General features: G+C 43.5%; 1 long non-coding RNA gene across 2 annotated transcripts in view; it reads right to left on the reverse strand.

The window, feature by feature from the left end:
• Nucleotides 1-624: 624 nt before the first annotated feature.
• LOC132783091 (uncharacterized) overlaps nt 625-13403 on the reverse strand; it is a 44397-nt gene continuing 31618 nt past the window's right edge. For both annotated transcript variants that reach the window (XR_010910270.1, XR_009632126.2), the window contains one exon: nt 625-1553. This is a non-coding gene — a long non-coding RNA (uncharacterized lncRNA). The remainder of the gene's footprint in view (nt 1554-13403) is intronic.

Consider the following 13403-nt stretch of genomic DNA (forward strand, 5'->3'; position numbering starts at 1 on the left):
ACAATAGTGACAATGACAACTTTTTTTTCCTCTTCTTCCCAGAAGTTTCACAACCTCACAAAACTGTAGCCACTTCACAAAGGGACAGTGACGTTTGTGAAGCATCCCGGCCTTAGAAGCAATGTAGCTTCTGGCTCACTCTTGAAGTTGCATTCCAAAAGTGATGTCACCAAACAGGAATGGAGCTTCTTTACTGCCACAATGAGTAACATTTTGTGGTTGTTTTCTTTAAGGAATTTATGGCATTCTTGGAAGCATTTGGGCAGGAATTTTCCAAGTTTTGAGCCATTATTTTGTTATTACATAAAAAATGTAATAGTAATGGAAATGCATCAAAGAGTGCAACAACTTGGTAATAGAAAGTAATGGAAATGCATCAAGAAGTACTACGAGTTGGTAATAGAAAGTAATGGTAATGTATCAAGGAGCACTACGAGTTGGTAATAGAAAGGAATGGAAATGCATCAAGGACTACTACGAGTTGGTAATAGAAAGGAATGGAAATGCATCAAGGAGTACTACAAGTTGGTAATAGAAAGTAATGGTAATGCATCAAGGAGTACTACAAGTTGGTAATAGAAAGGAATAGAAATGCATCAAGGACTACTACGAGTTGGTAATAGAAAGGAATGGAAATGCATCAAGGAGTACTACAAGTTGGTAATAGAAAGTAATGGTAATGCATCAAGGAGTACTATGAGTTGGTAATAGAAAGTAATGGTAATGCATCAAGGAGTACTACGAGTTGGTAATAGAAAGGAATGGAAATGTATCAAGGAGTACTACGAATTGGTAATAGAAAGTAATGGTAATGCATCAAGGAGTGCAATGACTTGGTAATAGAAAGTAATGGAAATGCATCAAGGGATAATACAATTTGATTTACAAACTTTGCAACATGATAATGGTTCACTTTGGCTGTAGTCCTGATGCACAATGTTATGCAGTGGATGCTCTATGTTGTGCAATGGACCATTGATTATCATTCCAACTCAACAGAATGCTTGTAAATAATGTCCATGAAGTATGTGTGTTATCATAAAACTGAACATTGTAACCTCTGTGGCAAAAGAATACCATGAAGACGTTTTGTGCCAAATCGGTCCCAAACTACAAAGACTTTCAATGAGACTAAAATGGCTCAATGTTCCTCTAGAACGGAATTGGTGAAGGACTGCATCCCAAGCAGGGAGGTCTAACGGATATAACTCAGGAGCAGCGGCATGAATTGAACACGAGAGTATCTTTTCAACTTCCTTTGCTGTTGCTTTCAGAGGTTTTCCATTCCACCTCTACTTGACCCACTTGAAGAGAAAAGGCAGGCAAGTGCGTAATACTACAGCTGGCTCGGAGGTGAAAGTTCAGAAGTCCAGGCACTCGCAGGCAGGCAAGCAGGCGCACACAATGAAGATATCAGACCTCCGCTTTGTTGAGATTTAAAAGGAATATGGTTTGGACTCATGTCTTTGGAATGCGAGGCTGACTTAATCGCTGTGGAGCGGGAGGGATGACAAAATGGAAGGTTTGCAAGAGGGCATCTCACGGCAGGCCATCTGAAAAACAAGACAAGGAGATGTCAGAAGAGAGAGAGGGAGGGAGGAACAGAGAGAACAGGAGGAAATTCTATCTTGGCAGCTCTGCAATGGGAGGAGTAGGCTCATGTAACATGCCAATATGGGTTCTGTTCCAGCTCCCACTGGTTTCAAGGGGAGATTTATGGGATTCAGCTGGAGTCTTGGCCATTATTGTCTCGCTCTTCTTCACAGCGCTTGCTCGCACACAATGATCTGTCGCTGGGAGGTTAAGGCCAGGACCCACCCAGCTGAATCAAAGATTGCAGCAGGTTATGGCTTCATGCAGAGATGGGCAGGCGAGGAGGACAGCCCACAGGGGTTGCCTTCTTCACCCCCAGCTTTACAGAGAAGCGCTGAAGGTGTCCAGGGGATATGGAAGATCAAACCAGGCATCCGAACTGACAAATATGCATCATGGCCCTGCAATAGGGTTAGCCTTAGGGTTGTTGTCATAAAAAAGAAATGAACTGAAGGCACTAGGGCTGGGCGGTTTCGTTCGTTAATTTCGTAATTCGTTATTAATTCGTTATTTTTTGATAACGAAGCGATATTGAACCATTCAGGAGCAACTAAAAATCGAAACGAATTTTTCAATTTGTTTCGTAATTGTTTCAAAATCGTTTCGAAATCGTTTTGAAATCGTTTCGTTATTATTTCCGCATGTCTGGTGCAAGTTTTATAGTTGTTGTTTGTTTTATCAGTGAAAAAAAATATATATAATTATCACACCAACAGTCAACAACAGAGGGAGAGGGAAGCTTCAGAAGTTCCCCCTGTCCCATTTGGAGGTTTTTTTAGCGTATTGCGCGGTCGCGTCCGCCATTAACGAATCGATTTGTAATTGTTTCGTAATTGTTTCGTAATTTCCGAAATTTCATAAATTTCAAACTTTTTTAAAGAAAAATTTCGGAATTCTTTAAAAAAATGAAATGCAAAAACCCCCTAAAAACGAATCGGGTTTAGAAACAAATTTTTCTGTGGTTGCCCAGCCCTAGAAGGCACACAAGAAGAAGTCATAACTGCCAATGAAAGTTGGGCATTGTATGTCCCACGGGCTTCATATGGCACTATGATTCCACTTTGGCTGCTTTGGCTGCATTCTATGGGATTTGGAAGTCATGGGCCCCATCAACTAGGATGTGCAAGCCATACAAACAAATGTTTTAAAACTGGGGCAAACTGGTGTTTTGTTTCTAAAGTCTTTCTAAAGCAGTGTTTCTCTACCTTCCTGAAGCCCTTAATACAGGTCCTCATGTTGTGGTGACCCCCAACCATAACATTATTTTCATGAATATTCCGGTCAATATGGATTTTTCCTTTGCAGCTCAAGAGTTCACTACAGCTACAATCAAAAGTAAGATGGGTCTTACTTTTGAATACACACATACATAGGTAAAGATTTTCCCTTGACATTAAGTGCAGTCATGTCCAACTCTGAGGGCTGTTGCTCAGCTCTATTCCAAGCTGAAGAGCCAGTGTTGTCCATTACTATTTCATAACAGTAATTTTGCTACTGTTCTGAATCGCAATGTAAATATTTGATATTTTCATTCACTGGACCAAATGTGGCACAAATACCTGATACCCTAATTTGAATACCAATGAGGTTGGGGGAGGATTGATTTTGTCATGTGGTAGTTGTAGTTGCTGGGATTTATCATCATCATCATCATCATCATCATCATCATCATCATCATCATCTTTAATTACTTATTAATCGCCCTCCATCCGAGATGCTCCAGGCGATTTACATAGCAGAAATTATACAGGATAAAACACATACATACAAATATTAAAATTAACATGGGTCAAATGCTCTAGTAAAAAGCCAGGTCTTAAGTGCTAAGAGAAAATGCCCTGAGTCATGCATGGCTCTCAAATAGGGAGGCAAGGAATTCCATAAGGCAGGGGCAGAAATAGAGAAGGCCCTGCGTCTGGTGCTTTCCAAGTGCACTTCCCTAGGACCCGGCATATAGAGCAAATCGCGTTGGGATGGTCATGGTGACCTCCGATGATGGGAGAAGGAGAGACGGTCTCTAAGATACAATGGACCCTGGCCATATAAAGTTTTAAAGGTCAGGACCAGCATCTTATACAAACCACAATACTCAATTGGGAGCCAGTGTAGATGCCGCAGCACTGGTGTTATATGGCACTGGTGTTATTTATGGTTCATTTACAAGGAAAGAGCATTCTGAACTCCACCAACGATGGAATTGAACCAAACTTGGCAAACAGAACTCCCATGACCAACAGAAAATACTGGAAGGGTCTAGTGAGCATTGACCTTAGGTTTGGGAATTGTAGTTCACTTTCATCCCGAGAGCACTGTGGACTCAAACAATGATGGATCTGGACCAAACTTGGTCGAGAAACCTTCAAGCCTTTCTTGTGGAGGAGAATGAGCACCACTATGCAACAACATCCAGAAAAGTGCATCCCATGTGATATGGGCGTTTTTCCCCTCAATGTGCCAGATAATAATGCCATATTTGTGTCCATTGCGCACAACAGCTTCTTGCTTTCCCAGAAACTTTCCAGACAACGGCAGCCAATGTCTTAGGGACAAGAACTGGTCCATGGGCCATTGCCTTTAGTAGCAATAACTTAGAGCCACAATTCCATACTTTAGCTTTCCAGTTGTTTGGGACTTTGTCTCCCAGAATCCCTAACTACTGGCTAGGCTGGCTTGAGTTTCTGGGTGGACCAAAGGATCACAACCACCATCTTTAGATGATATCATTGGGATGAAGAGGGAATAGATAGACCACTGGTGTGACTCAACATCATAAAGGCAACTTCATGTATTCATTGTGGTCACAGCTTTGGAAACAACCAAAATAAACAGATGCTAGCTCCCACCCGTGAAATGCCAGCTTGCTGGTTGCTAACCCTTTCAATCTCTTTGAAGGCCTGAAGTCCCAAGGAAGTTGTCAAACTGTGGTACAAACAGAGATATATGAATAGTCACAGGGGACAAGTGTTTAGATGTGGGCAATGCTGAAGAAGCTAATTCTTCTCCTTTTAGAAGACTCCCGGGCAATGTTCCCAGTCTTGAACAGTCCTTTTCCTTACACCATTTCGCGAGGTCTCTCCACACACCCGCCCTTTGTGGTTGCCCCATCTTGAAAGTTGTATCCCATTTGGGGAGGAAGCAACCCGTCCCCAAAGCCTGTTTGCCCTAGCTGGAGTCATGAGCCACAGGGGAACAATATCTCTTGGAATTAATAAAGTGTCTTGAGAGAAGGAACAGGCTCAAGAACAGAAGGCTTGGTTGTCCACCCTTGTCCACAGGAGACTATTAATCACAACTTTGGCAAGTATGAGTCTCACTGGCATCCTCGCTTCCCGATTGGGGCTGACCTAGAGGTGGGTGATTTCCGCAATTACTTTGGGCAACATCCCAATGTTTTTTATTAGGTTTTCATCCCAGCAATTGCATCAGCAATGAGGTCAACGTGGAAGGAGGTTCAGTTAGCAGGAGAGGAGGTGGGGGGCGGGTAGATCTCTTACTATAGGGGTGGTTGTCCTGTATAAGCACAGCAAGGATCAAGAAAGGTGCACCTATGGCCCAACCAGCAGAAGAGTAAAGCCATTCCAGGGTCAAACCCAAAGAGTCATGAAGAGCAGATACAAGGGTGAGACAACTTGGATTTAAAGCACAAGAGGCAAATGAGAGCAATTGGAGTCCGTGGCCAATTAGTGGGTAATTGAACAGAATATAGTAGGATGCCTTTATCCATGGACTCAAGATCATAGTTTCACCTCTCCAAGAACTATTCCCCCATAGCATTTGTGGATCTTTCAGTGGTATTCTTCCTGTCCAATAAGAGTCAAAGTATAGGATCCATTATTATCCATCCTTTCAGGAATCCTGGAGGTCTTCCGCAGGGCTTGTAAGACATATTTGTTTCGACAGGCTTTTGATCTTTGATATGTTGTATAATTTGTGTTAGATTTTAGTTTGTTCTTGTAAGCTGCTCCGAGCCCTAGGGGAGAGACGGCATATAAGTTTGAAATATAAATAAATAAATAAATAAATATCCCCCACTATTTCTCGTCTTGGACATGCCCCTCACCATTTCATGTCTTGGACATGTCCCTCACTATTTCACATCTTGGGACATATCCCCCACTGTTTCACATATCGGGACTGGTTCCTCACTACTACATAGCTTGGAACATATCCCCACTATTACATGCTTGGGACATGTCCCTCACTATTATACAAAAAAGCCAATGGGGTTTTGGCCTGAATCAATAGGAATCTAGTGTCCAGGTCCAGGGAAGCCATGCTATCCCTCTATTCTGCCTGGGTCAGACCATATCTGGAATACTGTGTCCAATTCTGGGCACCAGAATTGAAGGGAGATGTCGACAAGCTGGAATGTGTCCAGAGGAGGGTGACTAAAATGATCAAGGGTCTGGAGAACAAGCCCTATGAGGAGCAGTTTAAAGAGCTGGCATGTTTAGCCTGAAGAAGAGAAGGCTGGGAGGAGAAATGATTCCCATGTATCAAGATGTGAGGAGAAGTCATAGGGAGGAGGAAGCAAGCTTGTTTCCTGCTGCCCTGGAGACGAGAATCTAATGGAGTAATGGCTTCAAACTACAGCAAAGGAGATTCCACCTGAACATGAGTAAGAATGTTCAGTGAGAGCTGTTCCGCAGTGGAACTCTCTGCCTCAGAATGTAGTGGAGGCTCCTTCTTTGGAGACTTTTAAGCAGAGGCTGGATGGCCATCTATCAGGGATGCTTTGAATGCGATGTTCCTGCTTCTTGGCAGGGGGTTGGACTGGATGGCCCACGAGGTCTCTTCCAACTCAATGATTCTATGATATCCCCCACTATTTCACATATTGGGACATATCCCCCACTGTTTCACATCTTGAGACATATCCCCACTCTTCCGCATTTTGGGACATGTCCCCCACTCTTTCACATCATGGGATATATCCCCCACTATTTCACATTTTGGGACATGTCCCCCACTATTCCACATCTTGGGACATACCCCCTACTATTACACTACTTGGGACATATCCCACTATTACACATCTTGGGACATATCCCTCAGTATTATACGTCTTGAGACATATCCCCTGCTATTTCACATCTTGGAACTTATCCCCCACTATTTCACATCTTGGGACATGTCCCTCAGTATTATACGTCTTGAGACATATCCCCTGCTATTTCACATCTTGGGACTTATCCCCCACTATTACACATCTTGGGACATGTCCCTCAGTATTATACGTCTTGAGACATATCCCCTACTATTTCACATCTTGGGACTTATCCCCCACTATTACACATCTTGGGACATGTCCCTCAGTATTATACGTCTTGAGACATATCCCCTACTATTTCACACCTTAGGACTTATCCCCCACTATTTCACATCTTAGGACATGTCCCCCACTATTGGAGCTCTATTCAAGAAATGCCACCACAGGACCTAATCATATCCACCACAATATCAGAGGCACATTCACTTGTTCACCCCCCCCCCCACAATAAAAAATAAATGTGAATACTTTTTTAAGCTGAGAAAACATTTCTTTGGTAAGCTCTAGGTCTTTGAGTGTGACTTTGTGGTCAACTTCCTCTGTCCTTCCTTCTAGAACTGAACTATTATATATCCCATAATGATTAGCAACTGACCCGCTGGTCCTTTGAAATGTTGCCAGAAGTAACAACCCACCTAGACGGTAGGACAATTTTGGTGTATAATGCCCAGAAGTCCTAATGAAAGGCTTTGGGTCCATTTTGACACAGCCAACATTTTGGGAAAGAGTGTTGAGTTATTATTTGGAGCATCAATTGATTGATAGGGTTCTCTCTTGTTTTTGTTGTGTTTCCTTGTGGCAAAGTATATTTGCTGTAGTGTCATGTGGGTTAGGAACATTTTTTTGTAATGATGCCTGTTTAGTGTGTGAGACACAAGACGTATTTTTAATGTGGGGGGCAACATCTATAATTAAAAGAGAAGAGGGCCAATGTTAATTATAAATCCTATTTTGGTCTTTCCTCTTTTTGGTTGAAAGCTTCCTCTGTGTTGCCCAGTCTCCCCATACGGGTCTTTCCAAAAGTTTGCTTGCAAGTTTTTCATCATGGCAACGTCAGGGATTTGTGGTTGACCACATGGGGGAAGTGGTCAGCTGTATCCGGCTCTCTTTTGAATCGTGGTGCCTCAATTCCATTACCCCCAAACACTTGGAAAAGTAGACATGTAGAACCTGAGCCAGAGATGGACAAAATATAGCACCGATGTCACATACTCAGTACTTGTTTTCCAAAATGACAGTACAGTATGAATAATAGGAAAAGAGTAGCTAGACATCAAATTGGCAGGGATAGCCAATACTCCAGAGGACCGGAGAAGAATTCAAAACGATCTTGACAGATTAGAGAGATGATGGGCCAAAACTAACAAAATGAAGTTCAACAGTGACAAATGCAAGATACTCCACTTTGGCAGAAAAAACGAAATGCAAAGATACAGAATGGGGGACAATGCCTGGCTTGAGAGCAGTACGTGTGAAAAAAATCTTGGAGTCCTCGTGGACAACAAGTTAAACATGAGCCAACAATGTGATGTGGCGGCAAAAAAAGCCAATGGGATTTTGGCCTGCATCAATAGGAGCATAGTGTCTAGATCTAGGGAAGTCATGCTACCCCTCTATTCTGCTTTGGTTAGACCACACCTGGAATATTGTGTCCAATTCTGGGCACCACAATTCAAGAGAGATATTGACAAGCTGGAATTGTCTACTACAAGAGGCGGCAGAACATGTATTCTGGTTCTGTAATCTCCTGGCGAAATCTATGGATGACTTTCTCCTCCTCTACCTTCTCCTCTTCCTCATCCTTCTTCTCCTCTTCTCCTTCTGGAATATTGTGTCCAATTCTGGGCACCACAATTCAAGAGAGATATTGACAAGCTGGAATGTGTCCAGAGGAGGGCGACTAAAATGATCAAGGGTCTGGAGAACAAGCCCTATGAGGAGCAGCTTAAGGAGCTGGGCATGTTTAGCCTGAAGAAGAGAAGGCTGAGAGGAGATATGATAGCCATGTATAAATGTGTGAAAGGAAGCCACAGGGAGGAGGGAGCAAGCTTGTTTTCTGCTTCCCTGGAGACTAGGACACAGAGCAATGGCTTCAAACTACAAGAGAGGAGATTCCATCTGAACATGAGGAAGAACTTCCTGACTGGGAGCCATTCAGCAGTGGAACTCTCTGCCCTGGAGTGTGGTGGAGGCTCCTTCTTTGGAAGCTTTTAAACAGAGGCTGGATGGCCATCTGTCAGGGGTGATTTGAATGCAATATTCCTGCTTCTTGGCAGGGGTTGGACTGGATGGCCCATGAGGTCTCTTCCAAGTCTTTGATTCTATGATTCTACATGCTTTGCTATGCAATCATATCTCCACTTTTGTGAGTTTACCTTTTGAGGATGTGATTATTGACAGATCGGAATCTTCAGTGCACCTTTATGGTGAACATCTTCATAGCTTCAATGGAGATTCTTGGAGAGACTACTTCTTCAGGCATTACTAGGTCCTCCTGTGTAATTCTATGTTCAAAGTACAGTTGAAATTGATGAGTTGTTTTGGAGAACTGCGGTGGCGCAGTGGGTTAAAGCACTGAGCTGCTGAGCTTGTTGATCGAAAGGTTGCAGGTCGATTCCGGGGAGCGGCGTGAGCTTCAGCTGTCAGCCCTAGCTTTTGCCAACCTAGCAGTTCGAAAACATGCAAATGTGAGTAGATCAATAGGTACTGCTCCGGCGGGAAGGTAACGGCACTCCATGCAGTCATTCCGGCCACATGACCTTGGAGGTGTCTACGGACAACGCTGGCTCTTCGGCTTAGAAATGGAGATGAGCACCACACCCCAGAGTCAGACATGACTGGACTTAATGTCAGGGGACTACCTTTACCTTTTACCTAGGAATTCCTAAAGTGTTCTCTCAAAGGGAAATCACATTCTTTCACTTCTGGTTTTTCCAACCCCAGTGAATGTGGAAGGCCTACTGTGCTCTAGGGGATTCCATGAAAACCCTTCCAAGAATGACCTTTTGGGATCCTCTAAATACTTTACCAAAAGGACGAGAAAACTCCAGCCCAAAGTCCTCATGCAACCTACTGGAGCCCAGTAAGCTAAGAAATTGGGTGAATTCCTTTTCCTTTCAGGTTATGCAATTATAGCACAATGATTACTCTGTAACCACATCAATTAAATCTTATAGAATGTATAGTTTTGGAGGGAACAAGATCACCAAACGGCCAACTTATGTTTTTATAGGAAGTTGGTTTGGGTGAACTAGACAAATTGTAAACCAACCAAAGGCAGACCTAGTACACCGGCTCATGGGAGGGATTATTGGAGGGCCTAAGAACAGATCATAAGTCTAGATGCCTTCTGCTCAGCAACTATGAATTGTCTACTACAAGAGGCAGCAGAACATGTATTCTGGTTCAGCAATCTCCTGGCGAAATCTATGGATGACTTTCTCCTCCTCTACTTTCATCTCCTCCTCATCCTTCTTCTCCTCTTCTCCTTCTGGAATATTGTGTCCAATTCTGGGCACCACAATTCAAGAGAGATATTGACAAGCTTGAATGTGTCTAGAGGAGGGCGACTAAAATTATCAAGGGTCTGGAGAACAAGCCCTATGAGGAGTGGCTTAAGGCTGCTGTTCATGTTTAACCTGAAGAAGAGAAGGCTGAGAGGAGACATGATATCCATGTATAAATATGTGAGAGGAAGCCACAGGGAGGAGGGAGCAAGCTTGTTTTCTGCTTCCCTGGAGACTAGGACACAGAGCAATGGCTTCAAACTACAAGAGAGGAGATTCCATCTGAACATGAGGAAGAACTTCCTGACTGTGAGAGCTGTTCAGCAGTGGAACTCTCTGTCCCAGAGTGTGGTGGAGGCTCCTTCTTTGGAAGCTTTTAAACAGAGGCTGGATGGCCATCTGTCAGGGCTGATTTGAATGCAATATTCCTGCTTCTTGGCAGGGGGTTGGACTGGATGGCCCATGAGGTCTCTTCCAACTCCATGATTCTATGATTCTCCTTTTTCTCCTCCTCCTCCTCTTCTACCTTCTTCTCCTCTTCCTCCTCTTCCTCCTCTTACTCCTTCTCCTCTTCCTTATCCACTTTCTCCTCCTCCTCTTCTTCTTCTTCCTCCTCCTCTTCCTCTAAACTCTTCTCCTTTATTGGAAAGGCTATTGTACCCATTAAAGTGAGGTTTTGGAAAGTTTAGCATCTATATTTTGACATTCTGCCTGCTCTGTTCCACGATTTCGGTAAGTCTCCAGCCAACAATTATTTCTAACCTTTTGCAGGTCTCTTGCTTTTATTGTTGTTATCATTCTAGCAAGTAGGGTTTAAATGAACCCCCTGGGGATGTGTATTTCATTTCCAAGGGGGACTCTTGGCACCGGTGTGGCAAATTCACTTTACAAAGGGGAGGGGATGGGGCTCGCAATGCCCAAGGCAGATGTGGTCTATGCGGAGTCGGTTTAAATACCATTGAAAGCAATATTGAAACCAGTAAAACTGCCATGCCCTGTATCACTCGAGGACCACACAGTGATATGGTGCTGGTTTTAGAAAATAAGATCTTTTATATATTTTAAAAAATCTACAATTTTTGCCCAGACTGCATCCCATCTCGCTGGTATTCACTATGCATCCACAGAATATATTTCCCCCCATAAAACCATGTTTTGAAACATTTGTGTTGTCGGTCAGGCCTATTTCGGAATACTAAAGACATTGTTTTCACGCTTTCCAGTATTTTGAGCCATAAAAAAGAGGGGAAAGGACCCTGGTGCCTTTTATAATGAGGCCTCACGCTGAGCACAATTAAACCTACTGTTTCCAATCAGGTTTAATGTGAGGATAAAGTGAACGCTCCCTGAGATTTGAGAGGCGGATAATTTGTCAGTAATAATAAGTGTAGACAAACAGGATGTACTACAGTGCATGGAGACTGATTGGAACCAAATGTGTTCGTAGGGATCATCTGCAAACTCCATGCTGCAGGCGGGTAGAACAAGTCTAGGAATAGCTATTCTTCGTTTTTCTCTTGGTGTCTATTTTCCTGGTATGTACTGCAGCCAAGCCCATCTAGAATGTAGTTAATTATCAACCATAGCAATGTATTCCCATTAATTTGCTTCAATATTCAGCTTTTTAACCTTGCTATGTTCCTCTAACTCAGTGTTTCTCAACCTGGGGGTCGGGACCCCTGGGTGGGTCGCGAGTGGCTGTCATAGGGGTCTCCAACGAACATAAGAAAACTATGTATTTTCTGTTTGTTGTGGGGGTTCTGTGTGGGAAGTTTGGTCCAATTCTATCATTGGTGTCCAAATGCTCTTTGATTGTAGGTGAACTATAAATCCCAGCAACTACAACTCCAAATGTCAAGGTGTTCCACCAGTGTTCGCATTTGGGCATACTAAGTATTCGTGCCAAGTTTGGTCCAGATCCATCATGGTCATCCGCAAACCAGATCAACAATTGGGTCACACCGTTTACAGAAAACCCACACACACAGATAGATATCTACATAAAAACTCCAACCATCACCCAAGTCAAAAAAGAAGCACCATTAAAGCCTTGGCAGACCGTGCAAAAAGAATCTGCGAACCCCACCTCCTCCAAGATGAACTGAACCACCTCAACTGGGCTCTCCAGGCCAATGGATACTCCACCTCAGACATCAGAAGAGCTGCAAGACCCGGAACAAGCCACGAGAGTAAAGATGAAGATCCACCCAGAGGAAAAGTGTTCCTGCCATACATCAAGGGAACCACTGACCGCATAGGGAAGCTGATGAGGAAACACAACATACAAACAATCTACAAACCCACCAAGAAAATCCAACAAATGCTACGTTCAGCAAAGGACAAGAGGGATCCTCTCACCTCTGCAGGAGTCTACCGTATACCATGCAGCTGTGGACAAGTCTACATAGGGACCACTAAACGCAGCGCCCAGACACGCATCAAGGAACATGAAAGGCACTGCAGACTCCTTCAACCAGAGAAGTCAGCCATAGCAGAGCACCTGATGAACCAGCCTGGACACAGCATATTATTTGAGAACACAGAAATGCTGGACCACACCAACAACCACCATGTCAGACTACACAGAGAAGCCATTGAAATCCACAAGCATGTGGACAATTTCAACAGAAAGGAAGAGACCATGAAAATGAACAAAATCTGGCTACCAGTATTAAAAAACTCTAAAATTATAACAGCTTAACAACAGAGAGGAAAAAACCAGGCACAGATTAACACCTCCCAGCAACAGATTTTCCCAGGCGCAGGCAGGCCTTCAAATGCTAATGAAGGTGATCAGCTGAACATTCACACCTAACTGCAGCAGGGAAGAGCTCCTTGCCCCACCCCAGCCATTCCACAGATATATATAAACCCATTGTCCTAATTCCAACAGACCTCTACCTCTGAGGATGCTTGCCATAGATGCAGGCGAAACGTCAGGAGAAATGCCTCTAGAACATGGCTCTATAGCCCGAAAAAACCCACACGAACCTAGTGATTCCAGCCATGAAAGCCTTCGACCTTCCAATATTTTCAGTGGGTCATGGGAGTTCTGTGTCTCAAGTTTGGTTCAGTTCCATTGCTGGTGGAGTTCAGAATGTTCTTTGAGTGTAGGTCAACTACAACTCCCAAATGACAAAGTCAATCCCCTCCAACCCCACCAGTATTCAAATTTGGGCGTATTGGTTATTTGTACCAAATTTGGTCCAGTGAAGGAAAATACATCCTGCATATCAGATATTTCACATTACAAT

The sequence above is a fragment of the Anolis sagrei genome, chromosome 8, assembly GCF_037176765.1.
Source record: "Anolis sagrei isolate rAnoSag1 chromosome 8, rAnoSag1.mat, whole genome shotgun sequence".
Classification (NCBI taxonomy): domain Eukaryota; kingdom Metazoa; phylum Chordata; class Lepidosauria; order Squamata; family Dactyloidae; genus Anolis; species Anolis sagrei.